Source organism: Ambystoma mexicanum, chromosome 6q (genome assembly GCF_040938575.1).
Source record: "Ambystoma mexicanum isolate Mex_15411 chromosome 6q, UKY_AmexF1_1, whole genome shotgun sequence".
NCBI lineage: Eukaryota > Metazoa > Chordata > Amphibia > Caudata > Ambystomatidae > Ambystoma > Ambystoma mexicanum.
The window spans coordinates 1362996608-1363020797 of record NC_090937.1 but is presented as its reverse complement, the minus strand read 5'-3'; the positions used below and the strand labels follow the sequence as shown (position 1 = coordinate 1363020797).

The 24190-nt window shown below is 46.6% G+C and overlaps 1 protein-coding gene across 2 annotated transcripts in view; it reads left to right on the top strand.

Annotated features, from left to right (window-relative positions):
• JAKMIP1 (janus kinase and microtubule interacting protein 1) overlaps positions 1-24190 on the top strand; it is a 3487328-nt gene that overhangs the window by 569454 nt on the left and 2893684 nt on the right. For both annotated transcript variants that reach the window (XM_069631978.1, XM_069631979.1), the window contains exon 4: positions 9305-9379. The gene's annotated coding sequence lies outside the window, so the exon portion shown is untranslated. The remainder of the gene's footprint in view (positions 1-9304; positions 9380-24190) is intronic.

Below are 24190 nucleotides of genomic sequence, written 5' to 3'. Positions count from 1 at the left end.
GACCAGTACTTCCCCTTAAAAATAGAAAAAGAACCAACGTATGTTGTTGGTGGAACCTGCGAGGTTCATACCTGGCGAGAGACCATGGAGCCACGGTAGGTCCTCGGCTGAGAGGACACCGACAACCATGAGGCGGAAGAAGCAGGGAGAGGGCAAAGAGCCAAGCTTTGTATTCCCAAGAATGAAAATTGAGATGGTAGCGTGACCCTGAAGAGGTGGACTGGCTGGTCCTCAAACAACAGAGAGATCGTAACTGGCAAGGCTCTGCAGAGCCGAACACTAGTGCCGGGAGAGAGAAGGCATGCTATAAGCCTAGAAGAGACGAGAGGCAGCCCGACCCCATAGGAACAGCCAGTGACGCCAATACAACAGAATCGAGGTAACGCAAACAGCGGAAGACCCGCAAGGTGAACACGCCAGGAAGGAGCTTCAGGGGAATCATCATATTCAGTACCAAGGGACTTATAATATTCGTCCCAGTGGTTGTGAATACTTTAAAGTGGGTGAAGGACAGTTCATTAAGTCCATGGAGCGGTTGAAGCATAATCCAAAATTAAGCCATCTAGAGACACTGCAAGAATCCGAAAGGGATAAGGGTCGAAACCCTACTGTGAGAAACCAAGGAACTCTAAAGGTGGAAAATTCCCCTGGAATAATTAAAGGATTTGATTCACATGGTTACCAAGAACTATTGGAAAATAGACTATTAAGGCTGGAAGTATTCATTCTCCTGGGCCCCTTTCTTTTCCTTTGGTATTTATTTAGTGGTAGGGTTAAAATAGGATAACTACTCTTACGTTACGTCCCCTTTCCTCCATACTGAATGGGTGTCCCTTTCAAGCGACGGGAGACAGAACCTTTTTCACCAGAAAAAACCTTCTTCCCCTTTAAATCTAGGGGCGCGCGGGGCGCGGCCCAGGGAGCATGCGCTGCCCTGACTCCGACTCCGGTGCCACACCCCAGTCCCCTTTTCTGCATCGACGGGAACGGGCCGAATTCACCAGCGCTCATGGATTTGGCTTTGGCCATGTAATTCCATGCGCGGACACTTCTTCTCTTTGTCTTTTTTTGTCTTATCTATCATTCAGGTACTCGGTCCTCAGGCACCACGCTCCTCCATGGCGCATGTCGACTTCCACAGGGTTCAGCAGGTGTCCTTCCTGCAACGGGCTCTTCCCAACTTCAGACCCCCATGCCCTCTGCCTACGTTGCCTTAGCTCAGACCACGGTTGGAAATCATGTTCGGCGTGTGATTCGCTGTCCTCGAAGGCGCTGAAGAACAAACTAGCCAGGTGGAGGGAGCTCTTCCAGTCGCCTCCAGAGGATCTTAAGAACTTAGTGAAGCAGCGAACCAGGCCCAAGGTAGGGCCAATATTCTCGAGCGCACCCCGCAAGGGAGACTCCTTCCCAGGGACTATTCCGCGCGGGAGGGTCCAGCCAGGTCCTTCTACTGGCACGTGCCCCGAGGCTGCTACAGCTACCGGCCTTCCCAGGCGCAGTGTCGAGGGGCCGGAGGCAGCTCGACAAAATGGCCACCGTGCCAGAAAGGGGCACCCTTCTAACGTCATTCCACGAATTCGGCAAAGAACGAATTGACTGAATTCAACCAGGTACGTGGCCTACAGTCGACCCTTCATTTGCACAGGGCAACATTCCTTTGCGTCCATACGGACTGAGTACGCAGCGGCTCCAGCAGCCCCCAGCTACCCTGTGGTACCCCCTGTCACCTCTTGGGCCAGTGAGGAAGTGCTCTTTGAGAAGTTTCTCGGCCTCATGAGGTCTCCTCAGATGGGGGTTATCATCAAGGACACAGTCAGGGAAGTCCTCCCCACCATGCTAGAGGCCCCACAGATGCCTTCATCGGGTCCCCAGGCCCCGGTGCAGCTGCCTCCTCCGGCACCACAGCCAACTATGCAACCTCTGCCGCCTCCTCAGCCTCCGGCTGTGGTCCCTGTACCCCAGCCTCCGGCGCCATCTCCCCCTCCTCGTCCTCAAGATCCTCCAGATCCGCAAGATACAGACATGCCATCCTCAGCCAGGGCCTTCCATGAATGTCTTGCTGGCCTGGCGGAGTCCCTGGGCCTCCCCCAACCCGAGGTCAAACAGCCGACAGAGGGGGTTCTGGCTGAAGTCCTCACGAGACGCCCCTCTGCCAACACGGGGATTCCACTGCAAACCGATGTAGTCTCCCTGGCCAAGAAAGGTTGGCTCAAGCCCCACTCAGTCCAGTGGACGGCAAGTACAGGCAGATGGAGGGGATACACTCTTGCTCTCGACCCATCCTCAGCCACACTCCTCGGTGATCGCTGCGGCATCACTATACTCCAAGCCTCATTCGTCCTCAGCCTCCTCCTCTGCAGCGCTGCTACGCAAGGAGGAGAAGATCTTGGAGGCATATGGCAAGAAGATCTACTCCAATGCCTCCTTGTACCTGCGTCAGGCCAATGCAGATGCAATGCTGGCGGCCGCCAACCAATGGTTATGGCGGGAAATCGTGGACTTCCTCCCGGAACTCCCCACCCAAAGCCAATCTCGCGTTAAGGTGGGGCTAGCAGAAGCCAAGCTTGTGGTGTATGACCTCATGGAATCCACAGTAGCGCATATCGATACCTCAGGCCGTGCCATCTGCATTGCCACGGACATGAGGAGAACAGCCTGGCTCCGGGCAAAGAAGTTCAACCCAGGTGTCCAGGAGCGCATTCTAGATCTACCGTTCGTGGGGGGCTCTTCCACTCCTCTACGGACGAAGAGCTGGACAAGAAGAAGTACAGCTCACAAACGGCAAAGTCTTTATCCATTCTTACCAAGAGCACGCCCAAATCATACACCCAATCGCAGCAGCGCTTGGAGAAGGGTCATATATATGGAGGGTTCCACTTCTGCGGCTTCCAGGAACGCAGATTCAGGCAGCCGGACCACTTGCCGTCTCAGAACCGGCGCAAACAACAAAAAGGGGGGGGAACAACAAAAAGTCCCCCTCCTCAGCCTCAGCCTCCGAGGGAAAGAAGGCATGACACGCCTCTTCGGGTCCACGTGTCTCCGGTGGGGGGCAGGCTTGCTCATCATGCACAATTCTGGCACCAGAATTTCGCAGACCCCTGCATCCTCTCCGTAGTATCCACGGGTTACTGCCTTCCTATCCCAGTCTCTCCTCCTTCCTCCCCTCCACTCCCGCAGGTTGAGACAGGAACTCTTTTGGCGAAGATTCGGTCGCTCGTAGAGAGCCAGGCAGTGGAGGAAGTTCCAGCCTCCCAGTGAGGCTTCGGCTTATACTCCAGGATTTTTGCCATTCAGAAGAAGAACCAGGCGGGCCTGAGTTGTGCTGGACCTTTCCACCCTCAACCTCTCCTTACCCCTACAAAAATTCAAGATGGTTACGCCATCTTTTATAGCGGAGACATTGGAGAAGGGAGACTGGATGTGCTCCTTGGACCTGAAGGACGCGTACCTACACATCCCAATTTAGCAGGCCCCTCGTTCTTTCCTACGGTTCAGAATCATGGGCTACCATTTCCGATACAAAGTCCTTCCGTTTGGCCTCAACTCAGCCCACAGGGTCTTTACCAGGCTCATGAACGCTGTAGCGGCCTTCCTCAGAGCGCAGGGCCTCCACATCTACCCATACATCGACGACTGGCTCGTCAGGGCTACATCTCCGGAAGCGGTTCACCACTCGTCCCATGCCCTTATGAACACACTGCACAACCTGGGCTTCTCGCTCAACCTCAAGAAGTCACAGCTGCTCCCTACGCAGACTCTGACATTCCTGGGACGCATTTGGGACACGTGCTTCAAGAGGGTTTTCCCGTCTGAGGACAAGATCTCAGCCATCAAGAGGGACACCGCCCACTTCCTCAGCAGAGAGGTGACCTCGGCATGGTGGTACCAACATCTCCTGGCTCTACTGGCGGCGGTTCTGTTAGCCGTGTCGCACACGAGACTAAGGATGAGATGGATTCAGCTTTCTTATACTATATTAAGGACTATGAAAAATAGGATGCCACACAAGGAACTTCACAGCTACGTGGCCAGCGCAACCAGTCCGTGGTGGATACTCAATTTCTAGGATTTACTTTAGTTATTCAAAATCACTAGGGATTTTGTAACACAGATGAGACAATTAGCGCAAGAAGGATTCTAACAATACTATGGTTCTGAATTAAAGATGGGTTGGGTTGAGGTTGGGATAATACAATGCAAATATACCATGGGTCATGGTTCTTCCTGTTAATACTTACAGCCCTTTGTAATTAATTTGGACCGTCTGCTCTGGTCATTGGATGGATCAGGTCTACCGGCAGCAGGGCACCTCTGGAGGGATTTGGATCAGCAGCGCGGTTCTGGTCAATTCTGGACTGTGCCTCAGGCTGGATTAGGATGGGCCCCTTCTGGTTACTGGACACGGCAGATTACAGGATGCAAGTTTCAGCAGGCAAGCCTTAATGGTAGCAAGCCAAGCTGAATCAGAATTATTCTTTTAAGTTCGGGAGGTTTGCAATTGGGTCAAACTAGCAAGCTTCAGCAATACTAAGTCTGGATTCTGCAAAGAAATCTGGATCTTCAAGGAATTCTGGAGTCAGCTACAAGCGGAAGAGTTCTGGATCAAGGTGCTGCGCGTAAATCTGGATGGGTTCTAGAGGCAATGTGTCTTTTGTGTAGTGAAACTCCTATATTTATACATTACAAAGTTTATGGCGTGGGCAGAACTTCAAAAACACACCCCCATGTCTGTGACTGGCTACAGGCATGTGCTTTGTCCTTGTTGGCGGTCTGAACAGAGCTGTCATCTTTATGACAGCATTTTAGGAACTCCCACCTGTATTTTTACCAAAACATAACTTTTGCACACATGTACATTTCTAACATTATGTACCCTAATAAAATTGGACACATATATTTTATATTCGATTGTCTACATTCACTCCCCATCCTTGTGTGAGCTGTCTTGGTCATTCTATGGATTTTTATCAATTTCAACTATAACGGTTTGGATTAATCATTTCTAATTCGTTACATCTCTGGGCGCTGATCAGTGGATCATGTACATACAATTTTGGGTTTGCAACATTGATCGTTCTGCTGCAATAAGACATTTTTCATAACTTTGGTTCCATAAATGGTACAAGTTTCATCAATGTCTTCAAATCACAAGGCTGAAACTAGTTTAATGTCTACCAATTTTAAGATTTGTTCCTCTTTAGGTTGCTCAGTTAAAGAGTTCTAAACTTTAATCAAACATAAGGATTTAACATCACAGTTCTCATTTGTAACCTCCCCTTCTCGGGTAGCAGCTGTCCAGTCTTTTGATCAGGGGGGGTGTGTTCCCTTCCTGGAGGGGGAAGTTCCTGCTCCTCCCAGCAGAGGTCAATGCTCAGCCTGTCCTTTGTTCTTTGGCTCAGCCTCAGACGAAAGTCTACTGAGGTCCCATTGTACTGCTTGTTGTCATTATGCGGGAACCATTAGCATCATTTAAGCCTTCCTGTAGCAAGGAAGTGTCAAACTGAGATGTCAACTTTCCCAGGCCAGGCACTGTCAGATCAGAATTAAATAGTTGATTAGCTCCAGACTGGGTTCCTGTAAAATTCACCTACAATCTTTTATTTAAAAGATATAAAATGAGCAGAGTTTATAATGGAGTTTTGACATTTTAAAGGAATTAAGCCCTTCACAGAAAAATGCTTTAAACAGGTGGATTTTTCACTTCCTCAGGAAAAAGAAAACACTTTTAAACTGGGTTTGACAGCCAATTTCCTTAGGCAGCTGTCAGGCAGTGATGCCTGGATTCCTCTGACTGCCTGGAGAATCCATGATTTCAGCACACTTTCTTTTCCATAATTCTCTGGGGAAATGACTGAATTTTTAAGGGCATTTTAGGATTTTGCCCTTCTGTGGCCTTGTTTCAGATGACAGTTGACAGATGACAGCAGTGATTCCTGTTTTTACACCAACTTTGCCTGTGTGTTTGGCAGGGTGTGCAGCTCTTTTGTGGTTTATGCACCATGCGCAATTTTGCAGATTTAGTGCGCACGGGGGTTATCACCTCCATTTTTGGCAGTTTTCTTTACCCATTGGCAAAGGGATGCAGTGTAACGCATTGGCGTGGATAAAAATATTCCACAGACCTTAAAGTCTTGGGCGCCCTGACGCATAAACCATTTGAGCCAATGGCGTCCGTGGACGTTAGACTGGTCACCATCAAGACGGCCTTACTAGTTGGTCTTACCTCGGCTCGCAGAGTCAGCGAGATCCAGGCGCTGGTCGCTTCTGAACCATATACCACCTTTCACAAGGACAAGGTAGTCATGTGGACACACCTGGCATTTCTGCCCAAGGTTCCATCTGCATTTCACTTGAACGAAGAAATAGTCCTTCCTGCGTTCTTTCCCGATCCCAAGGATGAAACACAGAGAGTGCTGCACTGCCTGGATGTCAGGCGTGCCCTGAAATCCTACTTGACAGGATCAAGGGCTTCCGCAAGTTGGACGCTCTGTTTGTCTCTTTCGGTGGCTCGAACCCAGGCTATCAAGCCTCTAAGGCCTCCATATCCCGCTGGATGGTCTCCGCAATCAAGGAAGCGTAAGAGGGCCAGCACAAGCCGCTCCCGGCCAACATGCATGCCCACGCAGTCAGTGCCAAGGCAACGGCCATCGCATTCCAGCGCCATGTTCCCTTGGCAAGTCATAAGCAGGGCGGCCACTTGGGCCTCTCCCTCGGCTTCCGGCAAGCATTACTGTTTGGATGCCGGCTCCAGATCTGATGTGACATTCGGACAGGCGGTTCTCAGGAACCTATTTGCTTCCTATCTCTTCTCCACCCTGGGCTACAATCAGTTGTAATCGCCCATACAGTATGGAGAAAAGGGGACGGGACGCAAGAGTAATTATAAGTTACTCACTGTAGTGACTAACGTACTCTTAGTCCATAGTCCGATTTCCTCCATACATCTCACCAACCTCCCCCCTAAATATACTGGTGTCATTATGCAATGTTATATCTACTGTCAATGCATCAATGGGGACTGAGGTGTGGCAACGGAGGGCAGAGTTAGGGCAGCGCATGCTCCCTGGGCCGCGCCCCGCGCGCCTCTTCATTTATAGGGGAAGGAGGTTTTTTCTGATGAAAAAGGTTCCGTCTCCCGTCCCTTGGAAGGGACGCCCATACAGTATGGAGGAAAGGGGACTATGGACTAAGAGTACGTTAGTCGCTACAGTGAGTAACTTATAATTTTTTGATCGAGGTCGGATCATTACATTGGACTGCCATATTGACGACAAGGCCGGTAGTTAGTTTTATGTTAGGTAGGGCAACCCTTTGTTATATGGACAGATAGGCCTTTTTCTTATTATTTTAATTAAAACAATTGTAAGAATACCACCATTTGGTCTGCCTCCTTCGTCTGACCTAGCACACGAGTCCCTTGTTCTTTGGAGTGTGACTTGCTATCATGATGATCTGGAGGTTTGTTGGAAACAGGTTCCTCCTGAGGTTTCTTTTAACGGCATGAACTGCAAGTGATTCTTAGATAATGACGGGAGGCATGATAGTAGTACATTTCTGAAAAGTAGAAATATGAACATTTGATCATTTCTTTTTTTTGTAATGCAATGCAATTTGTATAGTATTTGTTAAAACATTCACTAGTTAAAACGGAGCACTCTGGATCACAAAATCTAGAAAATGTTTTAGTCAACTATTTTACAGTATAGAACATTTTCCAGAATTCCTTATAGGGAAGGCTTAATTCTAAAGATATGGAGGCAGGCATTATGCTTCCTTTTCTTTATCAGAAAATCCAGCAGCTCAAGTGTAAATAACACGAGTAAAGGTGAACTAATTTCACAATAACCAAAAAGAAGTTAACCATTTGACAATAGCTTTCCAGTCAAGTACGCGTTTGGTCTCAAGTCCATTGTTTCACCTATTCTGCTTGTCCTCTGGCTGCAATGGTGTAAAACTAAAACTTTTAACCTGACAGCACTCTTACCCGGTGTCGTTTCACCGAAGAACCCATCTATTGCAGTCTTCGCCTCCGTCCCTGAAACCCAATGGAATAATTATATGGGATGATAAGAAAGTTCATCGAACATTAACACCTGTCAAGCAAAATGAAAGGCATCTCTATACAATAAAATGTGAGGAGTAATTTCTGTAAAGTGCAATGTATGAAGTACAGCGTCATACCAAACATCACATGATCAGCCCAATTCAGCCCATATGACATAAAAAAGTCTTACTTTTACATAATATAATCCAACCAGATTCCCACTTGAAATGCTTTGGCAATATATAGTTTGTCTTCTCAATGGGTGCAGAAACTTGAAGAGTCAACTCCTGCCTGAAAAAAGGTCTAGTTTACCCAACACGCCACAGGGAAGAGGAAATCGTTTATTCAGCGTTAGCCATTAACATACAAAATAAAAAACACAATGCATAACTGTTAACATATTTTAACCATAAAATCAATGTTTTTTTTAACGATCTTCCGTACTTTTTAAGTCCCTCCTTAACAATAGAACAAACATCAGATATAAACCATGGATCATTAAAACACATAGATAAGGGCATAGCACTCGCAGTATCCCTAATTCCAAACTTGACAAAATGGTTTTACAAATAAATTGTTCTTAAAACAATCAAAATTGGGCATATCAGCAAGAAATGCAAAATATTCTCATCATAACCTAATCCACAGCAGTATTTCTTATGTCCGCCCACCCAGGACATTCTTGATAACAATGGTAAAATGTTTAGGCGGACCATTAATATAACTCTTCTATGCTCAGGCGATCGCAAGGAATTGACTGCTCCTGTCTCGCTATTAGTTTGCAGGGAGACCACATAAAATGCCATTTATGGTAAAGTGGCAACACGGTTCATCATTCAAGATAGTTCCAATCTAGTTGTTTTTTCCCTAGGAATAGTCTTCCATTTGACTGGGCCATCCATTTATCTGACTCAATTCAATATCCCATCTTTTTAGCAAGTGATTCCCTTTTTGTACTATGAATATTTCCCTTTTGCTAATGAGCAGGTAATTTCCCACATTGCATTCAATCTGATAGGGTTAGGGATCTCAAATTATCTGGCCTTGAGAAAAAATCCCAAGTACTTGCACTCAGTGAGAACTGCAATACTTTTTACACCAAGTTCTGTTCGTAAAGTGTCTCCTGGTGCACGAGGACCAATCCCTGCTATATTTCTCAGAAATGTATTCTGCACCCCATTGTGACAAGATATCTTTTAGGACATGAATGAGACTCCAATTCTTTTATTAAACTAACAGGTTTTTATTCTCTCCTTCTAGGTGTACTGAAAAAGGATACGTCTTCTCTTGAGTATTTTCAGCTTCAGCAGGAGGGTACCGTTGAAGTAAGTTCAGGTAAGAGTCATTAGGTATGTTTCCCTAAAGTTTCTTCTATCTTGTCTCTTTACACATTTTCTTTAATGTCTCTCTTTTCTTGTCTCTTTACACATTTTCTTTAGTCTCACTCTTTTCTTGTGAGCTTCTTACTTCCTGTCTTATTAAGACTTATCCTCTGGACTGTCTTTCTCTCTTATTTGTCTTTCCTTTTCTCCCTCTTGCTCAGAACTCTTGTTTGTACGTAGCTTCTGGCTTATGGGTGCTGATGCAGCTCTTGACAGTCTTTTCCTTTAACTTCTGCATCGGTTGTCAGCTTCCCCTTCTAAATGAACAACAAAAAAAAAATACAGCTAGGAAGGCAGTTCTCTGTCACTTTTTCCCCCTTTTGTTTAAACTACTATTCTCAGATGAGAATGTTCTCTCCTCCTCTCGTAGGGATTAACTTCCCTTCCTTTTAGAAGCGGAATATGCTCCGTTCACGCTTTACACGTTTAAGCTTGGGGTCTTCGTGTTAAAGTTGGAGCGCACGGGTGTTTTCATCCAGACTTTGACAAACGTAGCACTTCCTTTCACTGACAGTCTCTACAGGGTGATAGCGCAACGGTGCTTAATTTATGACTTTACATGAACCTTTGAACTCTCGTTTGTGGTACGAGGGATTTTCAACAAAAGCGCAACGGCGCTAACTTCATTAGTGTCTTTCCAGCGACAACGGTCGCCTGAGTCCTTTACCCAATCTGCGTGCGAGTAAGCGGTAAAGGTTCCCTCTTTCTCTCTCACTCACCTCCGTGCTTGGATGCAAAAGCCGACTGCAGAAAGAGACTCTGTAGCGGGTGGCCGAAAACGTTCGCCTCGTCAGTTTCATGCCCTCATTATTATACGGCCTTGGGTGCCGGGAAGCAGCGCTCCGGAGTCAACTGCAGACGTCTCATTTCCACCAGCTTCTCACCTCTGGGTGTTTTATTATTCACACACACAGGCCCGCTTCCCACTCAGCTGATCTTCTTTCGTTTTTCCCCCCTTCAATACGCCCATGACAAACCGTCGCTTTCCGGATCAGCCTCCTCGAGAGCCGTTCCTAGGAAACCAAAAGAGGCAATCACTAGAGGAAAGTCCATACATGCAGGACTTCCTGTATTTACAGTCTGTATTCTTTTCCCACTATTCTGCCCTCAAACCATGTTAACCAGGTGCCTAATATGACACATTGTCACACCCCCTCCACTAATTACTCCGCTTTATTACGGGCAAGTCAGACTAAGGGAGCATGGTCGGTCACTAGTGTAAACGCTCTTCCGAGTAGATAGTACTGCAGCGCATCGATGGCCCATTTGACTGCCAGGCACTCTTTTTCTATCGTCGGATAACTCAACTCGTGTGGTAATAATTTCCGACTTATGAACAGAATTGGTCTTTCTTCCTCTCCCTCGTTCTGAAAGAATACCGCTCCAATGCCCTTGCCTGAAGCATCCGTCTGAAGGAAGAACGGGGCATTAAAGTCTGGACAATGAAGAACAGCCTTAGTAGACAGTGCCTCTTTTAGTTTGGTGAAGGCTCGGAGAGCTTCATTACTTTGCCACATTTTCTTTTCTTTTTTTGTTTAAATATTTTTATTCGTTTTCAGTGTAAAAACGATATAACCGTTAACAATCCCAAAATTCATTTTGTACAACTTACTTAAACCTTCACCTCTCAACAATTCTTCGACATTCCATGTATACAACATAAATCATAGCGCTACGTAATAAGGTGTACAATTCATAGTTTCTCGGTCATTCATTTAGTGTGTATTGAAAGAGAGAATGAAAAAAACAAAAAAAACACAAGAGCATTTATTCACTGAGTTGAGTTCATTGGGTCAATGATCTCCTTGTAAATCAGATTAATCCATAGATTCATTTGGGGGTGGGAGATATCAGAATACATAATCACAGTTACTGCTTCTGCATTTCCACCACCTAAAGCGTGCAAATATATAGTTAATGTAGGCATGGGTTACCGCTGCTGCGTTTCTCCATCTAATACGTGCAATTACAAATTTAATGTGATCATCAGCAATTCAAGAATTCATAAAGTGCTTTAAGAGTTGCGGCTGAAAATACATGTGTTCCTTGTCAGATACAAAGTCTAGAAAGGGGCGCCATATTTTCCGGAACTTCGAGAGTTTCCTCTCCACCACTGCCGTAAGTTTTTCTAAACCTAGCAGTTCCCATAACTTTAACCACCAGTATGCTAGGTGTGGGCCTTCTATTGTCTTCCAAAATCTAGCTCTGGTGATACGGGCAGCCACCAATAAATGGGAGATTAAGCTTGCTTTGTGTCCTGACATTGGAAAGGACCGTCTTCCGGGGCGTCCCCTAATAAGAACACTCTAGGGTCCTAAGGGAGTAAAGAACCCGTGATGTCTTTGATTTTAGATCTCACTTTCAGCCAATATGATTGAATAACCCGACAATGCCACCACATGTGCGCCATGTCTCCTCGTTCACCACACCCGTGCCAACATGTATCTGGATATTCTGGGTTAATGGAGTGAAGCCTATTGGGGGGAATACCACCTAAAACAAATTTTAATAGCATTTTATTTTATTTGGGTGCAGCGGGAACTAGTCTGGGCACGATACCAGATTCGCTGCCAAGACTCGTCTGAAATCGCTAGGCCCAGCTCTCTCTACCAAGCTTTCATATATGGGAGCTTCTCCTCCGTGGAGGCTCTCTCCAGGAGTTTATAACATAGCGATATCTTATGGGATTGGTGTCCTTTAAGACTTTTCAACTCTATGCCAAGGGGGGTTCTTTGGGCTACTCGGCGGATGTCCCTATTAGTGAGCCAATGGCACAGTTGTATATATCGAAAGCGTTCTGTCTCTGGGAGATCAAACTTCTCTTTGCATGCCTGGAAGGTCAGTGGTTCCTGGTCTACATATAGATCTCTCAGGCACAGTGGTTTGTCTCGACTCCAGGTTCGGTACGCTGTTGGCCCTAGTCCCGGAGTGAAGGCGGGATTTTGGGTTATAGGGGACAGTGGCCCTAGCCCTAGTGGGATACCCCTCTGGGATTGTGCTTTATCCCAACACTTCAGGGTGGACAAGGTGGATGGCAGGATACCAGTTTTAAAATTACGTGCTTCTTTTTGTAGAAACGGGAGGTGAGCTAAAGGGAGTGCGGAAGCAGTCTGCTCTATCTCCAGCCACGTGGGTGGGTCCGGGGAGCCCTTCCAAGAAAGCATTATCGCCATCTGCGCCTCTCTGTAATAACGTGGTAGCGAGGGGAGGCCCAGGCCCCCCAACATTCTTCCCCTTGTCAAGAGTTTCCCAGGGATACGCGGCCTCTTCCTCTTCCAGATTAACCGGTATATCTCCTTTTGGAGGTTTATAAGCTCGAATTCTGGGATGGCTATTGGCAAAGAATGAAAGGCATATAATAGTTTCGGGAGAAGTGTCATTTTAACCGCATTAATGCGGCCGAGCCATGAGATTTCCTGAGAATCCCATCGCTGTAGCCATTCCTTCAATTCTTTAAGCAGTGGGGGAATGTTCGCTCTGTAGAGGCCCGCATATGTTGGGGTCAGTTTTACCCCCAAATATGAAATCTCCGTTGGAGACCAGGGGAAGTTCGTCAGTGTTTGCAGCTCCTCTAGTCTATCTAAGTCTTCAGTCATGGGCATTCCTATTGATTTAGCGGGATTTGTCCTGAAGCCAGATATCTCGGCAAATTGATTTAGGAGACCTAAGGGGGGCGGGAGTGTATGAGGGGCGTCTTGCAAAAAGCAAAGTAAATCATCCGCATAAAGCGCAATCTTATGGGACTGCCCCCCTACCTCGAAACCTTGGATGTCTGGATGTGATCTTATATGTTAAGCTAGAGGCTCCATAGCTAAGGCGAATATCAATGGGGACAAAGGACAGCCCTGTCTCGTACCCTTGGCTGATTCAATAAGGGGAGTCCAATTCTTATTAACTTTAAGTATTAATCTGGAGAACTCTGGCCGAAAACCAAACCCTGCTAGCACTAATTCCAGATATCCCCACGACATACTATCAAAAGCTCTGTGAGCATCTAGGGATAGGACGGATAAGTCCCCCGGGATCTTTGGGGCGAGGGCAATTAGGTTGATAGCTCGGCGTATGTTGTCATAGGTGGAACGATTATATATAAATCCTGTCTGATCATTATTTATCAATGACGGGAGGATTGGGCCTAGGCGGTTCGCTATTATTTTCCCTACTAATTTAGCATCTGTTTAAAAGTGCAATAGGCCTATATGAGGAGCAATCAACAGGATCCCTCCCAGGTTTCAACACCAGCGTTGTAGCTGATTCCGCCATAGATGCTGTAACCACTCCCGCCCTCCATACAGAGTTAAACAATTTTGTTAAGTGAGGGGTCAGCTCCTCCCGAAAGGTCCTATAGAATTTGTTGGCTAAACCATCCGGCCCTGGGGCCTTCCCTGATGGGAGGGAGCGGATTGCTCTCTCTGTCTCCTCCCGGGTTATTGGGGATTCCAGGGACTCGCAAAATCCCCAGGGTATCTGTGGGAGATCAGCCTTCTGAATAAATTCCCTGGCTAATTGCGGGTCAGTGACGTGGGCAGCTGAGTGGTTTCTGAAGAAATCCTCCACAATCCGAAGCTTCCCTGATTCAGCGAAAACCCGCTTCCCTTCTGTATCTTTTAGAGAATCTATACGATTACGCTTTGTCTGCTGTCTGAGTTCAGCTGCCAGCAAACGATTCGCCTTATTCCCCTTGGAATAGTAATACTGTTTTGTGCGCATTATACCTAAAGCTGCTCGACTCATATGGTGGGCCTCCAGGGCTTTCTGTGCTGTGCGAACCTCCCTAAATGCCCGTCTAGAGGGTTTCCTTTTATGTGCCTCTACCGCTTCATGGAGTTGCGGCTCTAATTGGGTTTGTGTCTGTCTATGCACTCTATTCCATTCAATTGTTTGGGTTATGACCTGACCTCTAATGACCGCTTTCGCAGCATCCCACACTATCGCATATTCTAGGTCCCCGGTGTAATTTTCTGCAAAATATTGTTCTATACAATCAGCAATGCAGGAGCGGGCCAGAGGCTCTAGCAATACAAATTCATTCAACCGCCAGGCTCGACGAGGCGTTGGAAGCATATCAGGCGAAAACATGGAAAACAATACTGGGGCGTGATCAGATAAAGCTTTGGGGAGGATCTCCACTTCCGTGACATGGGGGATGAGGGCATCAGAAAGGAGAAACATGTCCAGCCTAGAAAATCCTCTGTGTACGGGAGAAAAGAAAGTATAATCCCGTTTACCCTGGTGAAAAAATCTCCATCCCTCAATCAGTGAATGTTCCCTGAGAAGAGAGGTCAGGGCCATAAAGTTCTTTTTGTCTGTCAGGGTTGGGGGGAGAGACGTATCCTCTAACGGGTTAATTACAGCGTTAAAGTCACCCCCGATTATGAGGTCTCCCTCCGCATGTTCATTCAACAATCTCAATACCTTAGCAAAGAATTGGTGTTGATTAACATTTGGCGCATACAATGATAAAAGGGTCACCCGCTTACCATATATTGTGGCTATCGCTAGAACATACCTTCCCCCCTTGTCTGACCAGGTTCTGTGGATTGTTACTGGGGTCCCCTTCCGGAGAAGTATAGCTACCCCACATTTCTCTGTCCCAGAAGAGGCGCAGAGTCTGGTTGGGTAGAGTTTATCACTCAGGCGAAATTCATCCGCTGCCAACAGATGCGTTTCCTGTAGAAACATTATTGTAGGATTGTACGTCGCCAGCCGGTGAAACAGTGCTCGTCTCTTAATTGGGGAATTGAGTCCCTGAACATTGAGAGTCAGACAGATTATATTCGGGGTCAATGTCTCAGTGTTCACCCCCACGGAAGGCATTTTTAACATAGGTATCTGTCCTTCACCATTCCTTCCCCAACAACCTCCCATTCCAGTTCTGAAAGGCCCAAAATGTAACTACCAAGACACTATAAAGTTCACCCCTGTTGAACCCTCCATTAAAGCACTCTGCCAATATTGTAGATTTGAAGCCGATGTTATAAGGGTTGACCCATTGCTGATTGTCTCCCTCCGAGACCAACTCAACCTTAGTGTTCCAAAACAGCAAGATAATATCAGAGTCAAGGGGTAGGTGTCGCTGAAGCGCAGACAATAAAAGGGACAAGTTAGTGAAGACTCTACGAGAACAAAACAACATAGATTCATCTCAACCCACTCTGTGGAACACTAATCCATCCACTGGCATGCCCCATGTGGCTGTTGCTCGATGTGTCCACAAACGCTGCGTAGCACCTCTTTTGATATAGGCCTTAGAACACCTTGGACCCAACGCTTCTTCACGAATTGCAATACAAGTGGAGTTATATACCTCATCACTTTTCCCTGTAAACTAAGATATGTCGGGATGACCATGCGCAAAGTTAAGACCGGCATGATTGAATATAAATCATGCCTACGGACCAAAAAACTGAATGCCCCCCTATTCGCCCATTTTGTGCAAAAGGGCCATGGATCTGAAGAGTTCAGATGGACAATAATTGAAAAAATATATCCACCAAGATGTAGAGGTAATTTTCATAACCTCCTCCTGAGAAGAGAACTGGATTTTCAGACTGGGTACCGATAAGAACGGACTGAACGAACAGATTCTGTGGAATGATCTTACTATAATGCAGAGGTAACCGCACATTCCATCGCACACGTTGCAGAACCAGCTGCGACGGAATTAATGCACTGCCACCACCTCGATCTACCTGCCTGGGTAGATAGTATGAGTTTTCCCATATACTCCAGCACACATTTCAACATGATAGATACAGCATTTGTTACATGTCTGACCACATCTCAAGCCATCTAGTGAGGCACACAGTTTCATCTCAGTGCCTCCAGATGGCCCGAAAGCAGCCGGTGCACACTGGATCGATTACCAGTATACAAGCTCTTTCACCCGCACTCGCTGGGACGATGTTGAAATAGGGAAGACGTCTGTTTAGCAGCCACTTTCGCCTCATGGCGGCCGCAGATGTAACAAATATGGAGGTACCATCCACTCCAAGATGGCAGAGCACCACGGTACCAGCATATCCATAGGGGAGCACACACAGCCCCACATACATCTGATATTTCGTTTAACATCAGGGCACACTGTGCAATATCCTTACATGATTTTCTTGCAAACACATGGCGATTTTTATTGATACAACACAGCGATTTACCAAGCTTGCTGTGAATGGGAGCAGCCCATTCCAAAATGGCGCCATGACCTGTGCGACTGATTTAGGGCAGGGCGCACTAGCCGCACCCAACGATAGAGACGCCTATATCTACACGATCCACGCAGATGTAACCAGGCTGTCCGGGCAGGCAACTAGAAGGTATTTGGGTGGATCTGAGCCTCCACAATGTTAGTATTTTATCTACACACTGGAGACAGTCTCTAATTAGCTGTGTCTATTATAAGAGTCTTAACCCCACCTGGCAGTCAGACCAGCAATACCGAGCAGGCTGCATACACAGAAGTTTTCCAATGCGGAATATCTTCGACTTCACTGCAGGAAGTATACCCACATTTGCGCAGGTAAGAAGCTGACAGCTCTTCCTTTTTTACCACTCAGACTGCCATGCAAATACTGATTAGTCTGTTTTCCATGACTCCATAGACATATCCATCACCGGTATTAGCGCGTGGACAGCTCTGGACAGACGCTGACCAAAAGCCTCAGCATCCCATTAGAAGCACCTCGGCAAGGTGAGTAGGACATGCTGAGCACATTCCATGCATGGATGCATGCAGACGACTTGGGTGTCCAACCGTGACATGCACGTTCCATCTAGGATTAGTCCACACAGCATGATACGCCCTTGGAGGTTATTGATTTGCACTAGCACGGGCGCTTCCCCTTGGTTCACTGATCCGGGCCCGTGATAAGCATGCATCGTTCCAGCAGGGGCGGGGAGTACAGACACAACACCCAATACTGCATCCAAATTTGTTCTAGATCACATCCCACCACATACCCCCTCCCTCTAGCCCTCCATGAACTTAGTGCCACCAAAAGTACCCTCAATTGGGTTCTTCATCAAGCGCACTTACTCCAAGTAAATGAGGTTTAATACATACATACACCATCCCGGTGCAACTTCATTGGTGACACAGTCTAGGGGATAGTTACACCCCAAGTACCCACCCTTTTGTTTCCTTGCAGGAAGCGGAGGCGGTTGCACCATGGGGATCAACAAGCTTTGATCTCCAGACAGAATTAATGTTACACTTGCTACAACTGGTCCTGAAGAAGACGATCACAGCCACTTGAATCGTCGAAACTGGTCGACCACATCTGGCATGAGGAATCTCGTGCTGAAGATGTCCACTAACAATATATGAGGACACTTACAGCAAACAACACTTTTTTTAAAAAAGCTAAATTGTTGATCTAGCGTTTAGCGTGTGGTGCTCTGTCAGCAGAGCCCTTTTTATTGCCTCCATCAGAACTAAGGTCCGAAGTCACTGGCACTTGCTCTTACTAGCTGGTGATTAAAATATAGATTGCAAATCCAGTAGTGAGGTTAGGCCACTGAACCCAGATAGAGACACAATATATATATAGGGATTGTTGTCTCCTGAGAGTTACAATGTTTTCTGTTGACCTTAATCTGAATTTTATATGTTCAATACGTATGAATGAAGGAGAGTTAGGGACAGCATCTCATCTATCCCTGTTAGATAGGCGGTACAACACCACGACGCCTAGGGAAAGTCTTTTCCGCTATACAGGGACAGGGTGTTCTTCGTACTAAGGATAGTATGTATGTGTATACAATACGGCTAACAGTTAACTAATTTGTTAAGCTAATAACTTTGTTTTCTCCAGTACCGTTCTACCGTGCTACAGTTAGTTACCATAACGGTTGGAAAGTATCTAGGACGACAAGTCCGTATCTAATAACCCCTAGGTGTGTTCTGGCACAGCAAGCAAGCCAGTCCCCTTTTTTGCCAGGCTGTCTACCTCCTCATCCATACGTCGCTTTTCTACTTGGAAGAAATACGGGACTTGAGGATCTTGTATCTGAATTGGGTATGTGAACAATTCCAGGTGGAAACCCTTTATAGGTTGGTGCATCCAAGCATTTCTTGAGGGCACATCCCAGTTCTCTCCAAATAGAGCTGTTGCACCCACCTGTTGTTGCCTGGCTGGTCTTCTCCATTCAACATGTCTGCTGCTCTTATCTCTGTATGGGAAGAAAGTATAATTTTGTTTTGCTTCTGCCAATACTAGGAAGCCGTCCGACCTGCTTGGAACTTTCCGTCCAGTTGGTAGGGACCGAGAGAAGGACCTCTTCCTCTCCCAATCCTGAAGAACATTTTAAATGGGAATACTTTTAATGAGTGATTGTGCTTTCTCCAAGGTCCTATAGGTTTCCCCAAACTTGGTGAGTTCCTTTGCGCAGGGGTTGTTGAAGAGTTGACCCTGGGTAGTTAGCCCTGCTCTGACAAGTCTAGCTCTCCTCATTTTGGAGCTATTCATAGGAGTGTACTCGGTCACCTTTCTGTGAAGATGGCACAATTTACGTTCGCTAACAAACAGGCAGATCTTTGAGCCCACTGTATTAGGAGTACTGGATCGCCTGTAGTTCCAGTGTCTTGAGCCCTTAGTGGCAGGTTCAAAATCGTGATGTAACAAAAAAGAGGCTACACCAATGGACTGATCAGTCAATGCATTTGAATCAAAATTTTGAGAACAAAAATGTATAACCACACATCTTCAGTGAATATAACGCGTCACATTTAATGTTATTTAAACAAAATAACATTAAATGTGACGTGTTATATTCACTGAAGAAGTATCTTTATCAATTTCTGTTTTCAACATTTTGGATTTAAATGCATTGAATTATCGCATTTAAACTTAATAACATGAAATTTGATGTGGTATATTCACTGAAGAAGTGTAGTTATACATTTGTGTTTTCATGATTTGGGATTTAAATGCATTGAAAGATGTGTGAATTCAAAGACTTTCCACCAATTATTTTCCGCTGATTTGAACTTTGTGGGCAGTGGCCAACACATGTCTATGTCAATCCTTTAATGTAGCTTCTTTTTTATATTCATGTTAGGCCTTGTTGCTCTTTCAGGGCTATCCTTGTTGGCATTGATATTGAGTTTGTATTAACTTTTTTTTTTTAAACGGTTTTTATTAATTATTAAAACAAACAAACAATACGAACCAAACTGGCAGCGCTTTTTGCAACAATCACATGAACATCAATTAGTCAAGACCACTGCTCCCCCAATCCCTCCCCCCTCAAGAGCTTGTTTGTCCTTCACTTTCCGTATCTGCTACGTGTGGCAGGGTATCACCTCCTTCTGAGTCTGCAGAATCCGTTATTGTTCCAAACAGTCCTGCTATTAATACTCTCCATGCCATCAGGGTACCCACTTCTTCTTCCCCACACATGCTACATGCCTCCTGCCATACCACTGTTTCAGCCTCCGCCCATTTCTGCAATTCCCGCCACCATACCTCCACCCGTGGCTTATGACACTGCTTCCATCCCATGGCAATCCTTCGTTATGCGAGCACATATGCCAAGTCCTTCAATTTCCCAACATGTTTAAGTTTCCGTGGTCTGGGAAACCCTCCCAACAGGCAGGCCCAGGCCGTATCTATAATGAGCGTGACCCCTTTGTCCGCTAGTTTTTGCGCCACTTCTCCCCAGAAACTCTCAATCACTGGGCAAGACCAAAACATGTGTGTCATATCAGCATTTTCCTTATCGCATTTTGGGCACGCTTGTCGTCCCGCATTTCCAAACTTCGATATTCTCATCGGGGTCATGTAAGCTCTGGGCGCCATTTTCTGCACTATAAAAGCAGCCCGTGCAACCAGCAACACGTTTTCACGCGAGCAAGGTGCCCGGCTGCTTCCACATCTGTTTACTACAGGTAAGACTCTTTTTGAGAGCAAGTGAAACTCTGGTTGATAGAACCATTTGTGACTAGATATTTGCTGAAATTTAAAGTATACATTGGTTATCACTTAGATTATCAAGAACAGAAGCAAGCTGCACAAAGGGCATATAACAAAATATAAACAAGCATGTTTGAGTGAAGCAGAGTTGGATAATTCTCCAATAAGGAATTGAATACAAACAGGCCTAAGATTAGAAGCATCGTTTAATACAGGTACATTTTGGAGCAAACTTTAAGTACAATGTAAAATGTTGTATTGGATTAAATGAAAATGTATGCTGTTATTAACATATTAGATAACATGATCTTTATGTTTTATTCTTTATCTTTTGATCACTAATAGTCCCTGATGAAGGTCTAGCACAGACCGAAATGCATTGGACAATATAATGCTTGCTAAAGGCCTCAGACAAATGCAGATTTCTAAATAAAAGATTTTTTGGTTACAACTAATTGAACTTATTATTATTTTTGAAGAATTCTTGGAAAATTTTGAACATTTACTTAAAGCAAATTAGTGAGATATCCACAAAGGTCCTTCCAGCAGACTGGTGCAATTTAACCAGTCGACAGCGTAATATTATTTCATACCTCCCTTTGCAACGGGGAGGAATCTGGAGACAGGACCAAATACTTTATTAAGTTTACATTACTGAATTAACTTACAACGTAGTGCCCACTCTATTCTTTCTTAGGACCTTCTTGTGGTATCCCATAGCACGCTCCCACATCCCATCCTCCATCTGTGCTCCCACCCCTGTTTCCCAATCCAACCTCAAATGTGTCAACTCCTTTCCAACCCGGGTCATCACCATCTCATACAATCTAGAGATTTCATGCCCCCCTTCTGATATGTCATATATTGTCCCCATAGTGGCGTCTGGTTCCTGCGCCAATACAGTCTCAGGCCAGATTTTACGAATATTCTGCACCAGCCTTAGGTATGTGACATACTGGCCCCTATGCAAGCCCGCCTCTTCCCCTAGTCCTTCAAAATCCCTAATGGACCCCTCTTGCCAAACATCCCCCAATGTAACCAGCCCGACCGACTCCCAGTAGGTCCTGATTATCATCCTTAGTTGCTTGTCTTCCCCCGCCAAAGCAACCAACGGCACCTGCGGGGAACACGGGTACGGGTCCTCCATCATTCGACATACTCTACGCCACATCTTCCACCCCAGCAACATCATTCCCGGGCGCTCCTTCATTTCTGACCTAGGCAACCAAATAATTTCCTTCAGGTAAAACGGAGTGCAGTCCTGTCCAAACAGCCGAAATTCGGGAGTTACCTCATCCGAGACCCTTTTGACCACATATTGCAACTGACCAGCTACATAATAGGCCTCAAAATTAGGCAGCTTAATACCCCCCCTCTCATAGAAATTCTGCAACTTCCATAGCGCCACTCTATTCCGGGTGCCATGCCATAGGAAGTCTCTGCACATACTATTCAGCTTGGCAAAAAACTTCTTAGGTATCATATACAGAATATTGCTGAAAAAATGTAAGAGCCTAGGCAGGACCACCATTTTAAGCATCGCCCCCCGTCCCATCATCGCCAACGGCAACTTCTCCCAAAACTTCATGCTTATACGGATTTTTCCCACAGCCACCTCGGTGTTATGCAAATGTTCCTCCTCTACCGTGTGATACACATCTATTCCGAGGTAGCAGAAGGAACCAACCGCCCATGGTATCGGCAACACTGGCAACTGCTCCGGAAGGGTTCCTCTGTAGCTACCCAATGGGAATATGTTCGATTTCTGGGGGTTCACCGCTATGCCAGACAGTTCCGCATACCTTTCCATTACCTCCAGAATGTATTGAAGATTTTCCTCCGGATATTTCAAATATAATAGCAAATCGTCAGCATACAGGGATATTAGGTGTTTCTCTCCCCCTACCTCAATGCCTATCATGTCATATTGTTGCCGAAGGAACACTGCCAGGGGCTCCAGGGACAGAATATATAACATCGGGGACCAGGGGCACCCATGTCTGGTGCCTCTGCTAAGTTGCCACCTCTGGGATATCACCACTCCTGTACGTACCCTAGCTAGCGGCTCACTGTACAGCAACTTTGCCCACCTAATGTAGCCCGGCCCCATCCCGTATTCCCTCAGGGCCTCCAGCAACCACGACCACCTGACTGAATCGAAAGCTTTGACTGCATCTAAGGACACAACCGCCATTTCACCCTCGTTCTTGCTCCCCCATTCACCCACCCGGTGGAGTCGCCTATGGATATGGGTTATATTCCTGTTAGGGACATAACCTCTTTGGTCCGGATGTATCAATTTACTAATAACTCTCCGCAATCTATTAGCCAGGACCACCGTCAATATCTTGCCGTCCTGGTTCAGCATTGACAAGGGCCTGTAGGAGCCGCAGCTATGCCCTGGTTTGTTGGGCTTAGGGAGCGGTGTTATAATCGCTTCTCTAAGCGATTCCGGCAACCGGCCCACCTCAAACGATTCATTAAGCATTTCTAGCATGGGGGGAGTACCTCCTCTCTATATGCTTTATAAAATTTGCTAGGAAGTCCGTCCGCTCCCGGGGTCTTACTGGTGGGCAGCTGCCTCACCACCTCCTCCAATTCCTCCAAAGTAATCGGTGCATCCAGCTCTTCTCTTTCTTCGGCACTAATTTTAGGTTATCCAATCTCTCTTAAAGTTTCCCTTGTCTCCTCTCGGCTGCCCCCCCCCTTTGTCCTCATATAGTGCCCTGTAATAATCCAAGAATGCCTCATTGACTCCTTCTTGGGTGTCCGCTACCTCTCCATCCTCTCTGGTTATCGTCCTAATCGGGGGCCTAGGGGTTTCACTCTTGTATAGCCACGCCAAGAGGCGGCCCGTTTTATCCCCACCTGCCTCTTAACATACTTCTTAACGTTAAGGTTGCAGAGGCTTTCCCAAAGTTCCGCACACTGCTGCTGTAGTTTAAGTACTAGCTCTGCATCCCCCCCTCCACTATTGAGTTCCCTTTCCAGTTCATTCTCAGCTCCCCCTAGCTCCATCAGGACCCCACACTGCAGGCCCTTTGATTTAGCGATGGCCGCACCCCGCAACACCACCTTAAAGGCTTCCCAGAGCGTCCCCGCCGAAACCACACTGCCAGTGTTCTCTTCGAAGTAATGTATAATCTCGTCTCTGATATCCTCTCTGAAAACCAGATCCTTGAGCGCCTCAGCCCGGAGGCGCCACGTCGGTATCCGCGCCCTGGGGCGGCAGTACTACCACCCCAGGACCAGAGGCGAGTGGTCCGACAGGACCCTCGCTTTGTGTTCTATTTGGGTGGTCTCTACCACCACATCTGGCGTGGCAAAAAAATAATCAAGTCTCGTATGCAGTTGTTGCGGGGCTGAGTAATGCGAATACTGCTCCCCATTAGGATGTTTCAGTCTCCAAACATCTGCCAGCCCGAAGTCGTCGAGCAGCGTCTGCAATGCCCTGGCTGCTGGGGTGGGCCTATCAATCTTATCATCAGATCTGTCTATCCTGGGGTTCAGCACACAATTAAAATCCCCACCCCAAATAACCGCCCCACCCACACACGTGGCCAGGTTGGTACACAGAGTCCTAAAATATGCCGCCGTGTTTTGATTGGGGGCATACGTATTTACAATGCACACCTCTTTATTCTCCACCAGCGCCTTCAATATAACCATCCTCCCCTCTGTATCCACCACCTCCTGTGTAAGTTGGAGCGGAACGTGCGGTGCCACCCAGACCAACACGCCCCTAACGTAGGCAGAATACGGAGAACCCACTACAATACCTCTCCACTTCTTCCCCACCAGCTCCAACTTTTCCCGCGTCAGATGCGTCTCCTGCAACAGTGCAATATCAATCT